The following is a 15,155-nucleotide window of genomic DNA, read 5'->3' on the forward strand; positions in this document are numbered from 1 at the left end:
GAAACATAGGGATTTTCCAAAGACTGATTTTTGCTGTTGGTGATGTTTGAGTTTGTTTGTTGGCAACAATAGAAATGGGGAAATACATTTAAATGTAACCTGCTGTTTATGGTATATTATTTGTTGTTTATATACTGCCTATACAAGTTTCAATAGCTATTCAGCAGGGTGGCTTTGACATATAAAGGTTTGAAAAAAACATGGGGAAAATATTGAAAAGACCAGATTTATTTTTATTTTTTAAACAGACTCATACAGGCTGTTTCAGTGTGAGGAATTTCAGTTTTACAACATGTCACATTTTTTGTTGCTTTTTTTCCACCTTCCATGTCTCAGCACCACAATGACCACAATTATTTTTCATTGCTTTTCACAGTGTCATGCATTCTTAAATGTAACAGTGATAATTATCAAAGAGAAATTTCCACTGTGCTTTTTGTCTGAACTCCTTGTTTACTCTCTGCTATGTGCTGATACCATGAAAAAAGACATCTCATAAACAGAAGGCTTTTCGTTGAAACCACATGCTTAGTTTCCCCATTTTGGGGAAATCATGAGGCTTTTCAGTTGATAAAAATAAGCCAGAGGCAAAATAGAAAGTAACCAATAAAGGTATTTTACACCCAAAAGAGTAGCAAATAAAAACATTTATTTTATTCACAATATATAAAATGACTCTAAAAAGAGCTAAAAGATAAATCCCTCTCAAATAGAATAACAAAAGACAATAAAACTAAGACAGGACAAACAAAATAACTAAAGTAAAATGGACAGAGCAAACTTGAAGTCCAGCAGTATCCTGTTTTCATGGCAACAAAAGTCATGGCAAACAACTCTGACTTTAAGTTGCGCTATATAAGAAACTAAATATATGATCACATATTTCAAACTATTTTTTTTTTTTTTTTGCAGCTGTTGGAACAGGATACATTCAAAGTTTTATACAAAACCTTTAACAATGAATATATATATATTTTTTAAAAAGTGTATTTTAAAAATATATAATCTTCATAAAAATGAGAGCATAGATTTAAATAAAAAATATCAGAGGAGCAAGAGTGGCTTCATAAAAAGCTTCTTCTTGGCTTTGCTGCTACAGCTCTCCTCACTGACCTGTAAGACAAGCACAAAAAGACAAAGTGATTTCCAACATGTAAAGATATTATGAGCTGAAGACATTTAATAATGTGAAGAATAAATCAGCCTGCATGGCAGCAGAATTACTGAGAGAGCTTCCTGATGTGACTTCAGAATAAACTGCTGCATCAGCTGCAGGACTTGATTTTCCTGTGAATGAAGAGAAGATCATTGAGAACAATAATATCATTAACCAGGAGGAAACTGGATGTCTCCACTAATGCAAAGATAGAGTTTGATATATTTTATTAATCAGCTGCTTGTTGTGAATACCTAAATATAAATATTAAAATAAACAGATTTACATTTTAAGAGCTGATAAACATGTTGAACAATATTCAGTGGAGATGATGGCAGACTTTGCTCACCTTTGTTTTTCTTGGCTTTTTCTTTTTTGGGCTGTTTGACTTCAGCATACATCAGACTGTCCTCTGAAAGAGACGTCAGAGCTCAGCACACATTTGTTCAGCACAGATATGATACAAACATGTTGGATACATATGAACTTTAAACTTTTTGCAACTACAGTGAAAGAAATCTAAGTGAAATAATTTGTTGCCTGTGACACTTCAGCTTTGCATGTGTGTGTTTTGTGATTGAGGTCTGGGTCAGAATCTGTGGATGCTGTGATTCAGTCAAGCTGAAACACTGATTAGTAAGTGAATAACTAAACTCCATGTTGACCTATAATTACCTGCAATATAATGATGTGATGACACATTCAAGTACAAACACTGAATGAGACTGTTGTGACTGTACCTGCAGCTCCTGTCTTCACCTCAGAGTAAATAACACACTCCTCTGGTTTGTGATGCTTCCCTGTTAAGATGATCAGATTAATTCACAAAAGAAAATAATTAATACAATTTTTTCCCCCACACAATGTGTGCTTTGCATACTCCTCTTTTCAAAATCTTTAAGCTTAATGAGAGAATATGAGACATCTTGGGTTTCATCTGGAACTGCAATAAAAAAAAGAAAAGACAAAGAAAAAGTTAAATGTTTATAAACATATCACGAGATAGTCTTCTTAAATCTCACATCTTTTTCATATCTAGCTGTTGCGTGCTTTTCAAACTGGAGTACACCAATTTCACTGTATTCAACTTGTGTGATTACATAAAGATAACAGTAGTATTAGTATATGTGTGAATAATTAAAGTGTATGTAGTAAATAAACTCTCTAATACAGAGTGAAAAGAAGAGGCTCTTACACTTCGACTGTCTGCAGCGATACAACAAGAGCAGGAGAATAATAATGAGAGAGACTCCACAAACCAGTCCAACAATCAACCACACAGGAGATGAACAGCTGTCAGCTCCTGACACAGTTATTGTAACAAAAAACAGAAATTAATTAATAAATTATAATCTTATAAATAAATACATTCATAAAATGGAGCCAAGTGACTTTGAGAATTAAATCAGACAATCTAACGTTCCTTCTCAGTCATTGGTTTAGAAAAATGTATCAAATGTTTTGATCCTGCTCACCTTTAACTGACATCCAGCTCTGTGCTGACTCTCTTCCTGAGTACTGACACTTGTAGAAACCTTCATCAGACTTTGACACTGCAGAGATCTTCAGCTCCCCTCGGGGATCATTTTGAATAAGTTTGTCATTGTGATAGAAAAACACATTGGAAAGTATTTTTTGTGTTCTCAAACTGCAGCTCAGACTAACAGAAGCTCCCTCAGTCACAGGATGAACAGGACTCACCAGGATAGGACCATTACCATCATCTGTGACACAATCACACACAATTGTTTCAGTCACATCAGCTGGTGCACACTTTTAGAAAAAGCTGACAAACAATAATAAGAACAGATTGTAAAAATGTTCATCATGAAGATCTGATCTCGTGTATTTAAAAACTGTGTGTTTTATTTTTGCCACATAAAATGACTTCACATGCAGCAAAGCTGGGACAAATGTTCATGTGATGTCTAAATCATTCAAATCCAAGAAGTAAATGTATAATAACATACTCTGTACAGTGATGTTGACTGCACTGCTGAACTCTCCTGATCCAGACTCACACCAGTACACTGCAGTATCTGACTTTGATGTGTTGATGTTACATGTGGATCCAGTCATTCTCCTACAGTCAGAGTACAGTCGGCCGTCCTCAGAGAACTTCCTCACTCTCCACTCAGTGAAGTTTCCCTCACAGGTCAGTGAGACAGAGTCAGAGGTGAAGTGTTGCACTCTGTCAGGACTCACTGTGAGAGACGCTGCTGAATGAACATCTGGAAAAAACATGCAGTGAAGAGACAAAGCTCACAGATTTGATTTGGAGCTTTTATCATGCTGTTTGTTTCCCACTCATAATCCCACTCAGTGTCTCCTCCATGGATCTCACATCTGACAGTGATCGTCTCTCCTCTGTATATCTCAGACCAGTTTGGATACAGAGTCACAACAGGCCTGTTTGAGACTGTTACTGTTCAAGAAAGTACAATAAAAACACATGAATGTCAAAAATGTTAATGCCTTTTGTTCTTCATCTTCCTCCTTAATCAGGAATTTATCTGACTTCATGTTAAACTGACCAGTTTTCCTAATCCTGACTGACTGGCTGTCCTCTGTGTAGTAAACTGGGTTTCCTCTTCCTCCTCTGCACCTGTAGAGTCCTTCCTGTGAGACACTGATTTGTCCATTTGAGTGGAAAACTGTATCTTGTGTGGTCAGGGCTTCAGAGGATTTCTCCTCTCTGTACCAGTAGTATTTCCATCCAGATGATGATGATGGGTTCACAGAGCAGGTCAGGGTCACACTGCCCCCTACTGGAACAGCTGTGTTATCAGCTCTCAGTTTGGCCTTTGGTTTATCTGCAGTTCAGTTTAGAAAAAGAACAAAAGTCAATGACTGAATCAAACCAGTTGAAATAACTTGGTGGAAATATGTAAATAATAAATATCACATAACTTTAATGGTGAAGCTGCAACAAACTGTACAACTATCACACAAATACAACACAAATCTTTCATATTTAATTTGCAGCATTTCTAAGTTAAAAACACACATGAGGAACAATCAGTGGATTTAATGTTTCTTAGTGGATGTGGTGGAGCAGCTGAGACAGATTCAGCGTTTGTTCTGCATTTCATCTTTCATGTATTAGAGCTGCACAGCAGAGAAGTTACTCTCATATGTTTTGTTCTCTTCACTGTGAATAAAAAGCTGCTGTTCAGGTTTTTGTTGTTGGAATAAAAACAAAACATTTTACTGACCAACATGAAAGACAGTTATAAAGCTGTAAGAAAGAAGAAGTGCTTTTTCCTTATTTAGATACTCTGGATGAAAGATCTTACATGACACAGTCAGTGTGATGATATCACTCCACTCTGAGAAGAAATAGTCCCTTCTGCCCCAGCAGCTGTATCCTCCACTGTCAGACTCAGTAGCTCTGATGATTCTGTATTCATTGGATGTTGGAGGTGTGTTTAACTTGGCTGCTCTCCATTCATACGTCCACTGAGCTCCTTCACCTCCCTGAATCTCACATCTGACAGTGACTGTCTCACCGCTGTATATCTGAGTCCAGGATGGCTGCAGGGTCACAGTGGGCTTACTGGGAACTGTTCACAGAAAAATATCCAGTTAGAGACAAATAGAAACATAAAAACTCTGCTGTTTAAAACATGAGAGTAACGTGAGTGAAAAAAAAAAATCAACCTTAAACAGGCTACAGGTTTAAACCACACCTCGGCCAGTCTGACCACAGATAACTGTTTTTGATCATGGCCACATCCCACTTTGCAAAATTGCTCTAAACAGCACAAAGACAGTCAAAACCAGGCCAGAGGCAGGACTGCTTCATCAGGATCCACTGAGATATTTTCAAACACCCTGACCTGTAGCTGGTTTTTCCTAGCATACTGTGCTACATGAAGAACTGTATAGCACAGCTGCACAGTAGCACAGAGGAAATAGCTCCACAGGGTTATACAGGTCACCCAGAGGATAGTTGGCCATCCTTTGCCCTCACTTGAAGACCTGCACAGCTCCCGCAGTCTCAGGAACATGAAGAAAATCCTTCAGGATCCATCTCACCCAGGTCATGCACTGTTTGAACGTCTACCTTCAGGCAGACATTTCAGAGCCATAAAGACAAAAACTAACAAACTAAGGAACAGCTTTGATCCCTCAGCCATCACCATGCTGAACGCTGAACAATCAGATCCAACACAACTCTCATATACAGTGTTTACATTGTTACAGCACAGTCTCATGTTTACACCTGCAGGTACGGCTGGTATTTACATCAACACTGTAACACAGAAACATTTGTTTTGTTGTTTGTTATTAAAACAAAATATGAAACTTTTCACTGCAAGGTCTCATTTTTCTCCTCAATTTGAACTTTTGTAGCTAAAACACATTTTTTAAAGGTCTGAATTGTTTTGTTGATGGTTTTTGGAGAGCACATTCTCTGTAAGGGTGAGTCCTTAATCTCACAATTTTGGACTTAAATCAAAAACAAAGTTGAATAAATGTTTGTATTTTCCCACCTCTCCAAGTAATCTTAATGAGCAGAAAACTTATCTGAGGGTTAATAAACTCACAGCTATTAGATAAAGTTGTTAGCACACATTACATAATGACCTCTTAGTCTGGTAGAAATAAAATAATTAAACTCACGAGTTTCTCTAACTGTGACGTCACTGCTGTCCTCTGTGTAGTAAACTGGATCTCCTCTCCCTCCTCTGCAGTGGTACAGACCTCCTTGTGAGACACTAATAACTCTGTTTGCTTCATTTCCTCTCATGAGCTGAGCTTTAGAAGAGACTGAATCACGTCTGAACCAGTCAAACCTCCAGCCAGCAGAGCCCTCCACAGAGCAGCTCAGTGTCACACTGCCCCCTGCTGGTATGATTGAACTTTGTGCTGTCAGTGTGACTCTGGGTTTACTTGCTGTTGAAGAAACAAAATAAGTAAAACATTAAAACATAATCAAGAATAAACTTGCTACTGTACTGATCACACTTTAAACACTGATTAATTTATCTACAAACACAAACAGTAATTAGTAATCCTGCATGTAGGGATGGGAGTAGAGAACCGGATTACGGCATACAGGATGAGAGTGATGGTAAAGTGGAGACTGTTCTAGGACAGAAACAACTGCATTCAAATAATCACCTGTTAACACAACTTTGGCTCTTTAAAGCACAGCATGCTAACGCTAAGCTAGCCAAGAACCCAGAGTGACGTTAAAGCTGAGTTAATGCTGACCCCAGACCAGCACTGTGAGAAATGAGTTGTGATTTACAGTAAAGCTGCTGCTGAAATTCAACAGGTAACAAACTGATGAGCAGTCAGGCTGCAGCTCCGTTTCTACCTGTTCAAGTTTCTACAGAAAAATCACCATGACGACCGCTTTAAAGTCTCTTTGTGCTGATTTTGTGTAAGAACTTTTTTGCTTTACTTTTTTTGAGAAATGATCCCAACACTGATCACAACAAAGAGGGGAAATACCTCCAACATGCACAAACATTTGACCTCACAGCCTCTAATTAATCTGCATGAATGTCTTTGATATTCTGCTTAGAGATGGTGGCGACTCTCAAAGTGGAGCCAATGAGAATCAATAATTTCTTATCCATTACCATCCCTACCTGCATGTGACACATTAGACTGTTTAACAAACTAAAGATTTCACCGATTTATCATTCTCTTATCAAACTGTCATCTCTGTACATTCCTCTTTACATTACTGATATTTTAAGAGCCTCCATGGTGTCACTCCTTTTTGTTTGCACAGTGAGAAAAACTGTTGTCCTGAGCTGCCTGCAGACAGCTGGATCATTGTTGGAGTTTTCCTGTTAAGACAGATGTAAACATGAAAACATTAAATGTCAGCATGAATCATGGTCCAACTCACATGAAACTGTCAGTCTGAAGGCATCACTCCATCCTGTTAAGAGATAGTCACTGCTACCCCGACATCTGTAGTCTCCACTGTGGGACACTGAAACTCTGCTGATCCTGTATTCACTGGATGTTGGAGGGCTGTTTGTGTTGGGTGCTGTCCATTCATATTTCCACACCTTTCCTTCACCTCCCTGAATCTCACATCTGAGAGTGATTGTCTCACCAGTGAATATCTGAGACCAGCTGTGCTGCAGATTCACAGCAGCCAAAACTTTCCCTAACAAACAAATAAACACAAATATTAAAGTGAAAAAATCATAAATCATATTTATAAATTGTTACTTCAGTTTAATCATGATGTTTCGTTTTATTTCACAACAAAATTTCACCCTCACCTTGTTTCTGAATTGTAACTGCAGCACTGTCCTCTGTGGAGAAAACTGGATCTCCTCTCCCTCCTCTGCAGTAATAGATGCCTCCTTCTGAAATACTGACAGTGTGCTCTGATGTTCCAGCTCCTATTTTCTGAGCTCCAGAAAACTCTGAGTCACGTCTGAACCAGTCAAACTTCCAGCCAGCAGAGCCCTCCACAGAGCAGCTCAGTGTCACACTGCCCCCTGCTGGTATGATTGAACTTTGTGCTGTCAGTGTGGCTCTGGGTTTACTTGCTGTTGATGTTACAGGAAAGACAAACATCAGACTGTCAGTTGCTTCAGGAAAAACTTTGTTACAATAAATAAAGATTTTAAAGAGAAAGTAAAAAATTCAAGAATCATTTTAGAAATATGCAATTTGTTGTTTTTTTCAGTAAGTGCTTAATAGTAATGATCAAACTTTACACATTCACTCAGTCATTTAGCTTCTAGCACCAAACAGAAAACATTTACCTGCATGTGACACATTAGACTGTCTTCATGCACAACTACACTACAGATTCCCTCTGATTTATTCTTCATCTATTCAAAGACAAATGTTACAAATACAAAGTACTTTATCCATGTTTAATCCATGGTCAGTTTGTTTGTGTCCTCTCTACGTTTCCCTTTAATAATAGTCTAAAGTCACACTACACTGAATGGTGTCTGTTATTGTTCGAGCACCGTGACCATCGCTGACATGGTTCCAACATCAAGTTCATGTAGTTTTCTATGATGTAATTTTGAATAATGTAAACACCTTATTTACAGAGGAAAACTGAACAATCAGAGAGGCTGAAAGACTCCAATGAAGTCTCCAATAAAATAAAACCACACAGGAGTCCTTTGAGTTTAATTCAGCTAAAGATGGAGTTTGTGTTCCTCATGAGACCAAACTTGCCAAAATGTGATCAACCTGTGGAGGGTCTTGTTTAACGCTGCCACTGCAGCTTGTCTAACATCTGATTGGTTACCATGTAGAGTAAGTCAGCACAGATCAATACTAGACAATCGACTGAACTGGTGGTACTGTGGATGTGAGGCAGCCAGGTATCCCAGAATGCATTTCAATTCACAAGCAGCAATTATAGTGCTATGGAGTATAAGTAAAGTTTTAAAATACCCTGTTTGTCTGTCACCAAGTGTCCTTTTTTAATCCATGGTCAGTTTGTTTGAGCCTATTTGCATAAGTGCTTCGATGTTAGCTTGGCTAACTGTTAGCTGACGGACTGTTCTGAGCTCTCGATGCCACAAAGCACGACTCCAGTCACACAGTTTAACACCCACACTGAGTGAACACTGGACAGAATTCACTGAGGTTGTATCTGTGGGGTGATGTTTATTTCATTGATTTATTTAATGCTGATTAAATCAGTTTGACTCAGATTAAAGTTTCATAACTGCACAGTGTTACTGAAGTTTAATGTCTGACTGGAGCGCTTGTTGAACTGAAACATTCACTTGCTTTTTCTATGATGTTCATATGTGTTACATGTTTTTAACCATTAATTTTGAATTAAAACTAACATTAAAAATATTTTTATACAAGAAGAAAATAAATAATTTCTACCCTGAGAAGAAACGTCTGAACCAGCATGTTGATGCTGTTCATGGACACTGACGACTGCAGCCTGTCCACAAATGGTTAAATTATATGTTTTGTAATATAAACACAAACTGTCTGTTATCATGTTTGAAAGTTTACTAGAATAAAAAATAAATAAATTAACATCTGATTTGTGATTTTATTTAATAGGCAGATGACTCATTTTCCCAATTAAAGGTTCGATTAACACAATAAGTAATTTGAAATAATCTGGATGAAAGATCTTACATGATACAGTCAGTGTGATGATATCACTCCACTCTGAGAAGAAATAGTCCCTTCTGCCCCGGCAGCTGTATCCTCCACTGTCAGACTCAGTAGCTCTGATGATTCTGTATTCATTGGATGTTGGAGGTGTGTTTAACTTGGCTGCTCTCCATTCATACGTCCACTGAGCTCCTTCACCTCCCTGAATCTCACATCTGACAGTGACTGTCTCACCGCTGTATATCTGAATCCAGGATGGCTGCAGGGTCACAGTGGGCTTACTGGGAACTGTTCACAGAAAAATATCCAGTTAGAGACAAATAGAAACATGAAGTCATTTTGAAGTCTGATTTTATTTTTTCTGTTGTTCAGAGGAGAAAGATTTACTGCATCCTGGTGACATTTTGACTGTAAATGAAGATGGATTTAAAAATCAGTGTTTACATTTATTTAATGTGTGGTACACGTGTGTGGTGGCCCACCGGTGTATCTGACTCACACAGCCTGTTCTCCACACACTCCACATTTATAAAGTGATCTACAAATCCTAACATTACAGCTAACAGCTGCATTTTCCCTTTGAAGAACCACTTACTGCTACAGAGACAGGGAGTGAAGGTGGACAGTATATCCTTGTTTTTATGGCAACAAATTTACCATGAAAGTGGTACAACTGTGTATAATATGATTCACAAGCGTAAAGTAAGATTTACAGATGTGTGCAGGTATTTGTGTGAAACTTTTCAGGTCTCCAGTTCACACAAACTATTGTACAAATGTGTCGACACAAACCTGAGTAACTGCTGATCATTGAGGGACAAATTTTAACGTCCGGATTGTTTTTTCAGATTTCTTTCTTTAAAATTCATCATCCATAATTCAGAGATTATAATAAATATACTTAATACAATACAAGATGTCTTAATAAGAAGAAGAGCTTTTTTACCTTTTAAGAACTTTTTAACAAAAACTTTAAAGAGGAGAAAAACAGCACAGGCCTGTGCAGGCCTACTTTAAATAAAGCATCATTCTGCAGGTCTGTTTGAGTTCACAATAAGTAAATAAAATGTAGCTGTGGTCCAATAATTGTAAAATAAGAAGAATAATCATGAAAACTATTTGTATATAATTATGTCTTCAGTCCATTTCAATGAGCGATCATCTTCTGTTGTTTTCATGAAGCCACGGGCAGCCCTGAGTATAAAATACATCAGCTCAGGGTCGAAAACATAAAGATATTTATTGCACAATAACAGCATATCTGGTGATAATACACAGCTCACAACACCTTAAATACATGTGGACAAATCACCTGACACGCACTCGTCTCGTGCCCACGTGGGGTTTTGAGTCTAATTTAACTGCCAGCTTCACACAGATCCACAAATGTGAGCTGCTTTCAAGTCACAAATCATTGCTTGTTGATCATATCGTGTGTGTTTGTAACACTTTCAACACAAATTTGTCTCCTTATGGAAAGCAGACTTTGTCATGTTGACGTGAGTGTCAGAATGGCAGGTTTATCTCCAGATCCACGGCTCTGAGCCACGGAGACCTCTGGCTGATGCTCAGTGTTCTGAGTTTGGCTCGTAGCTGCTAACTAGCTTTCTGCTCTGGGTCAACTTATGGCAAAGTGCAGAGATGGAGAGAGGCGAGGGAAGGTTACAGCAGCACACTTTCTTCCTCTGGAGGCGGTGAACACAGTGAACAGCTGGATACTAACATGTGGCTCACAGCTGGGCCTGTCAGACTCTCTCTGGCTGCAGTAGCTGCTGCTATAAACACACTTTTCTTTTTCTCACTCTGTAAACTTCCTCCTGCAGATGTTGGGGATGTTGTGTGGGACTTTTATTTTTTTCATTTTTTCACCTAAAGCTTGCGGGAGCCACAGCTGAGGGGCGGAAGAGCCGCGGGTTACCGACCCTGATCTGACCTGATGTTAGCTGAGCTGTTGATGACCTCGGATGACAACATGTTAAGGATTAACCTTTATTTTTGTTTGTTTGTTTGTTTTTATGGCTCTGTGGCTTAATACATGTAGTCTTTCATGTCCACTTAAAGTCAGTTTAGGATAAAGAAGCATTTAGAAAGAGAGGCCAAAAAAATTTAATAAAACACAATTTAAAGACTAACAGCAGCTAATGAGCTATAAATATGCAGTTTTTCTAGTCTTTTCTGGAGTTGATGCCACAATGTTTATTTCTACATTTGTATGAAACACATGAGAAACTTAAATAACATAAAGTTTAAAACTCACAAGTCTCCACAACTGTGACGTCACTGCTGTCCTCTGTGTAGTAAACTGGATCTCCTCTCCCTCCTCTGCAGTGGTACAGACCTCCTTGTGAGACACTAATAACTCTGTTTGCTTCATTTCCTCTCATGAGCTGAGCTTTAGAAGAGACTGAATCACGTTTGAACCAGTCAAACTTCCAGCCAGCAGAGCCCTCCACAGAGCAGCTCAGTGTCACACTGCCCCCTGCTGGTATGACTGAACTTGGTGCTGTCAGTGTGGCTCTGGGTTTACTTGCTGTTGATGTTACAGGAAAGACAAACATCAGACTGTCAGTTGCTTCAGGAAAAACTTTGTTATATAACAAATAAAGATTTCAACATAAAAACTCAATAGTAATTTAAAAAAAATCCAATTTATTTTTATTAATTTACAATTTATGTATTTTTTTAATTCAGTAAGTGCTTAACAGGTCACAACCCTGGATAATGGGTTAAGAAGATGGACGGAGTTCAATAATAGAGCTCAGGTTTCTCAGGTAGGTCGGTCCCTGATCTCAGTGTGATCATCACACTTGTTACAAACAGGCACCAACAACACAAGAAAAAAAAGTGTCTGTAAAACAAATTTGATGAGAATCAACAACTGGCAGCAGCACACATGAGGACAGCACAGGTATCTCAGCTAACTGTTAGCCAGCTAGAGAGCCAGGAGCTAACGCTGGATGTATATAACATGATGAAAACTTTATCAGAGTGAATCAAGAATCAGGTGAGACTGTTTTTATGCTCAGCCATCAAACTGTACTCCTAAATGCAGAGACAGGTGAACTATACACTGTTAGCTGATCTGAGGCCAGTTGATTGTGGTCGCTCTTATTATCAGATTTTTTGTTAATCTGTTTTTTATTTAAATGTTTGTTTTAAGGATCATGATCACATAAATATATATGCATAAAAATGCATAACCAATGGACAGTCAGCAGCATCTATCAGTCACCATAATTTACACAGATGTTTTTCATACTGTATGCTATCCCCGACCCCAACCAGCGCTGTGATGTGATAACAGAACTCTTCTCTGTTGATGATCAGCCTTTTCTTTTTTCAGCATCTGTATTTTCCATCATCAGACAGCAGCTCTGCTCATTCTGTATTTATTGATCATGTTTGATCCACAACTTCAAATAAATTATAAAAATAAAATAATTGTGTCATAATTCTGAGCTGCAGTGGTGGAAACTGCACATGTGCAGGTACTGAAGAAACTGAGATCATTACATCTGTGTTTAATATTTGTTACGATTTTCACTGATTTTGTTACTAAACTAAAACAAAGAACAATATGACAAAATGAAATGTGTCCAACTTACATGATACAATCAGTGTGATGATGTCACTGCAGACTGAAAGACTCATGGTGCAGCAGCTGTATCCTCCACTGTCAGACTCAGTAGCTCTGCTGATTCTGTATTCAGATGTTCGAGGTCTGATTAATGTGCCATCTCTCCATACAAACAGCGACTGACTTCCTTCACATCTGACAGTGACTGTCTCACTGCTGTATATCTGAGGCCAGGATGGTTCGAGGATCACGGTGGGCTTATTGGGAACTGTTCACATAAACACATCAAGTTAGAGATTGATGGAAGCATAAAGTCATTTTGAAGCTGAACTGATTTTATTGCTGCTGTTAAGAGTCAAAAGATTTACTGCATCCTGGTGACATTTGGACTTGAAAATAATAAGATGTGTTTTCATGAAACAAATTAAAGCAGTTAATTAATATTCTGAGTAAAACCACAGAGTGACTGCACAGATCTGAACTGTCAGTATGACCTTGTTACTTCCTGTGTGTTTAAAAAAAACATTAAAACAAGAAAAAATCTGATAGAAATACAAATTTGTAATCAGGCAAATTGAAACTGCAGGATTTAACCATTAATAAACTGATTTAAATCTTAAATAAAACGATGCACAAACAGAGAGACAGGATACGATTTAAAATGGTGCATGAAATATCAGAGCAAAATTATTCATATTTGATAAATATGAAGAAAGGAAAATGAACCATTTCTCACCTTCAGCATTAACGTAGAAGAGAGTATCGAGCACTAAAGTAAAGATTAAACATCAGCATCAAACTGACAGAAAATCAAAGTCAAAATGAACTAAAGTAGTTTTTTAAAGATTAATTTTCACATGACACAGTTACTGCTCATCAAAATATTTCTGTGCATAAAACACTATTAATATATGAACTTGTACACGACAATGAGTCAAGTGCAACAAGCAGCGATGTATCCAACATGATACTCCAGACTAAACTGAATCAAGGAACCAGCCAACATTTGTCTGTAACTATCATAAACATCACAAATATGCTTTGTTGAAACTCTCAGATAAACACTTCAAACCTGTGATACACTCTAATTCTCACACATGAGAAACACTTTCATTAATCAGTGCCATTCAAACAATGTCACAAATGTACTTACACAATAACCCCGTCATGCAGAGCAAAGAGTGCCCCATCCTCACATCCAGCCCTGCTGCACTCTGATCCTCAGCTGATCTCAAACACTTTGACTTTACATCAATAATAAAAAGAGAAGCTGCATTTAATACAGATAAGACCAGAGTGTTTCTTCTGACTGTGGCCTCTCTGTGCTTCCTTTCCTTTTATACAAACCTCAAACAGCTCCTGTAGCTTTGACCACAGCAGTCGTGTGACGTGTTCACATTTCCTGTCCACTGCAAACATGCAGGCTTGCTTCTTGTGTTTTCTTCTTACCTTCTGTTGTTCCAGGTCAGGTGACATATTTTACCAGCTCATAATTATGTTTTATTATTATTTATTTTTATTCTTTTATGTGATTTGTGCAGTGTCCTGTGTGGTCATCATAAAGCTGAAATATTTTATCTTGAGTCATCTTATCAGCAAATGTTTGTGTAGATCCACAGACATTTATTGTGCGATACATGAATGCTGTCTTCCCAAAATGTGTTGTTTTCAGTTTCTGGCCACCACACTCACTCACTCTCCAGGATTATGGACAGACAATGATCTCAAATTATTTATTTGGTTTCATCTGCTTCCAATATCATATCAAATATCACTCATTTAAAGGTGCCAGTGTTCACATTTTGAACAGAAAATACGGACGGTTTGAAAGAAGAGTGAAAAAGTACATCTATGTCCACTGTGAATGACCAGAGGTGGTGCCTTATGGCATCAGCTGTCAGTCACCTACAAAGTAGTTTTGAGATCCCTTCCTTGTGTCACAACCCCTCCATGGTGCTTTCCTCAGGTGACCTCAGTAGGTTACATGATGGGAGGAGGCAAGGTCTCAAAGTGTTCTTACCCCAAATCTCTGGTGATAATTTTGAATAAGACAGAAGTTGGAAATTCTGAGTTACCAGTCGAAAATATTTTTTGTGGAACATAACTCACATTTAACGCTTGGAAAGTCTGAGCACACACACAGACTGTGAGTTAGCAATCCAAGATGGCAGCACTGAACCTAAAACAACAGTCAAACTGTAAACCTTTATTTGTGCTGCCACTCTTTTGTATTTTTGAATCTCTAAATAAGCCAAACACAGAGCACTGATTAGGTTTGATTCATGAATGTGTTTTTTAAGTCCAAAAACTTATAGGTCTATAATGACCCACACC

The 15,155-nt window shown here is 38.0% G+C and overlaps 1 pseudogene across 1 annotated transcript; it reads right to left on the minus strand.

Moving 5' to 3' along the window:
* Window positions 1–231: 231 nt before the first annotated feature.
* LOC146390987 (Fc receptor-like protein 5) lies at window positions 232–14,297 on the minus strand (annotated as a pseudogene). Its single transcript, XR_014799519.1, has 16 exons — window positions 14,132–14,297; window positions 12,850–13,089; window positions 11,502–11,774; window positions 9,197–9,532; window positions 7,411–7,683; window positions 7,026–7,292; window positions 5,783–6,055; window positions 4,453–4,719; window positions 3,691–3,969; window positions 3,127–3,581; window positions 2,632–2,880; window positions 2,352–2,459; window positions 2,037–2,099; window positions 1,897–1,956; window positions 1,506–1,568; window positions 232–1,287 (listed from the first exon to the last, which is right to left on the minus strand). The product of XR_014799519.1 is annotated as an Fc receptor-like protein 5 (transcript).
* Between the last annotated feature and the right edge of the window lie 858 nt (window positions 14,298–15,155).

The sequence above is a fragment of the Perissodus microlepis genome, chromosome 3 (assembly GCF_051167445.1).
Source record: "Perissodus microlepis isolate ML-2025 ecotype Zambia chromosome 3, ASM5116744v1, whole genome shotgun sequence".
NCBI classification, from domain to species: domain Eukaryota; kingdom Metazoa; phylum Chordata; class Actinopteri; order Cichliformes; family Cichlidae; genus Perissodus; species Perissodus microlepis.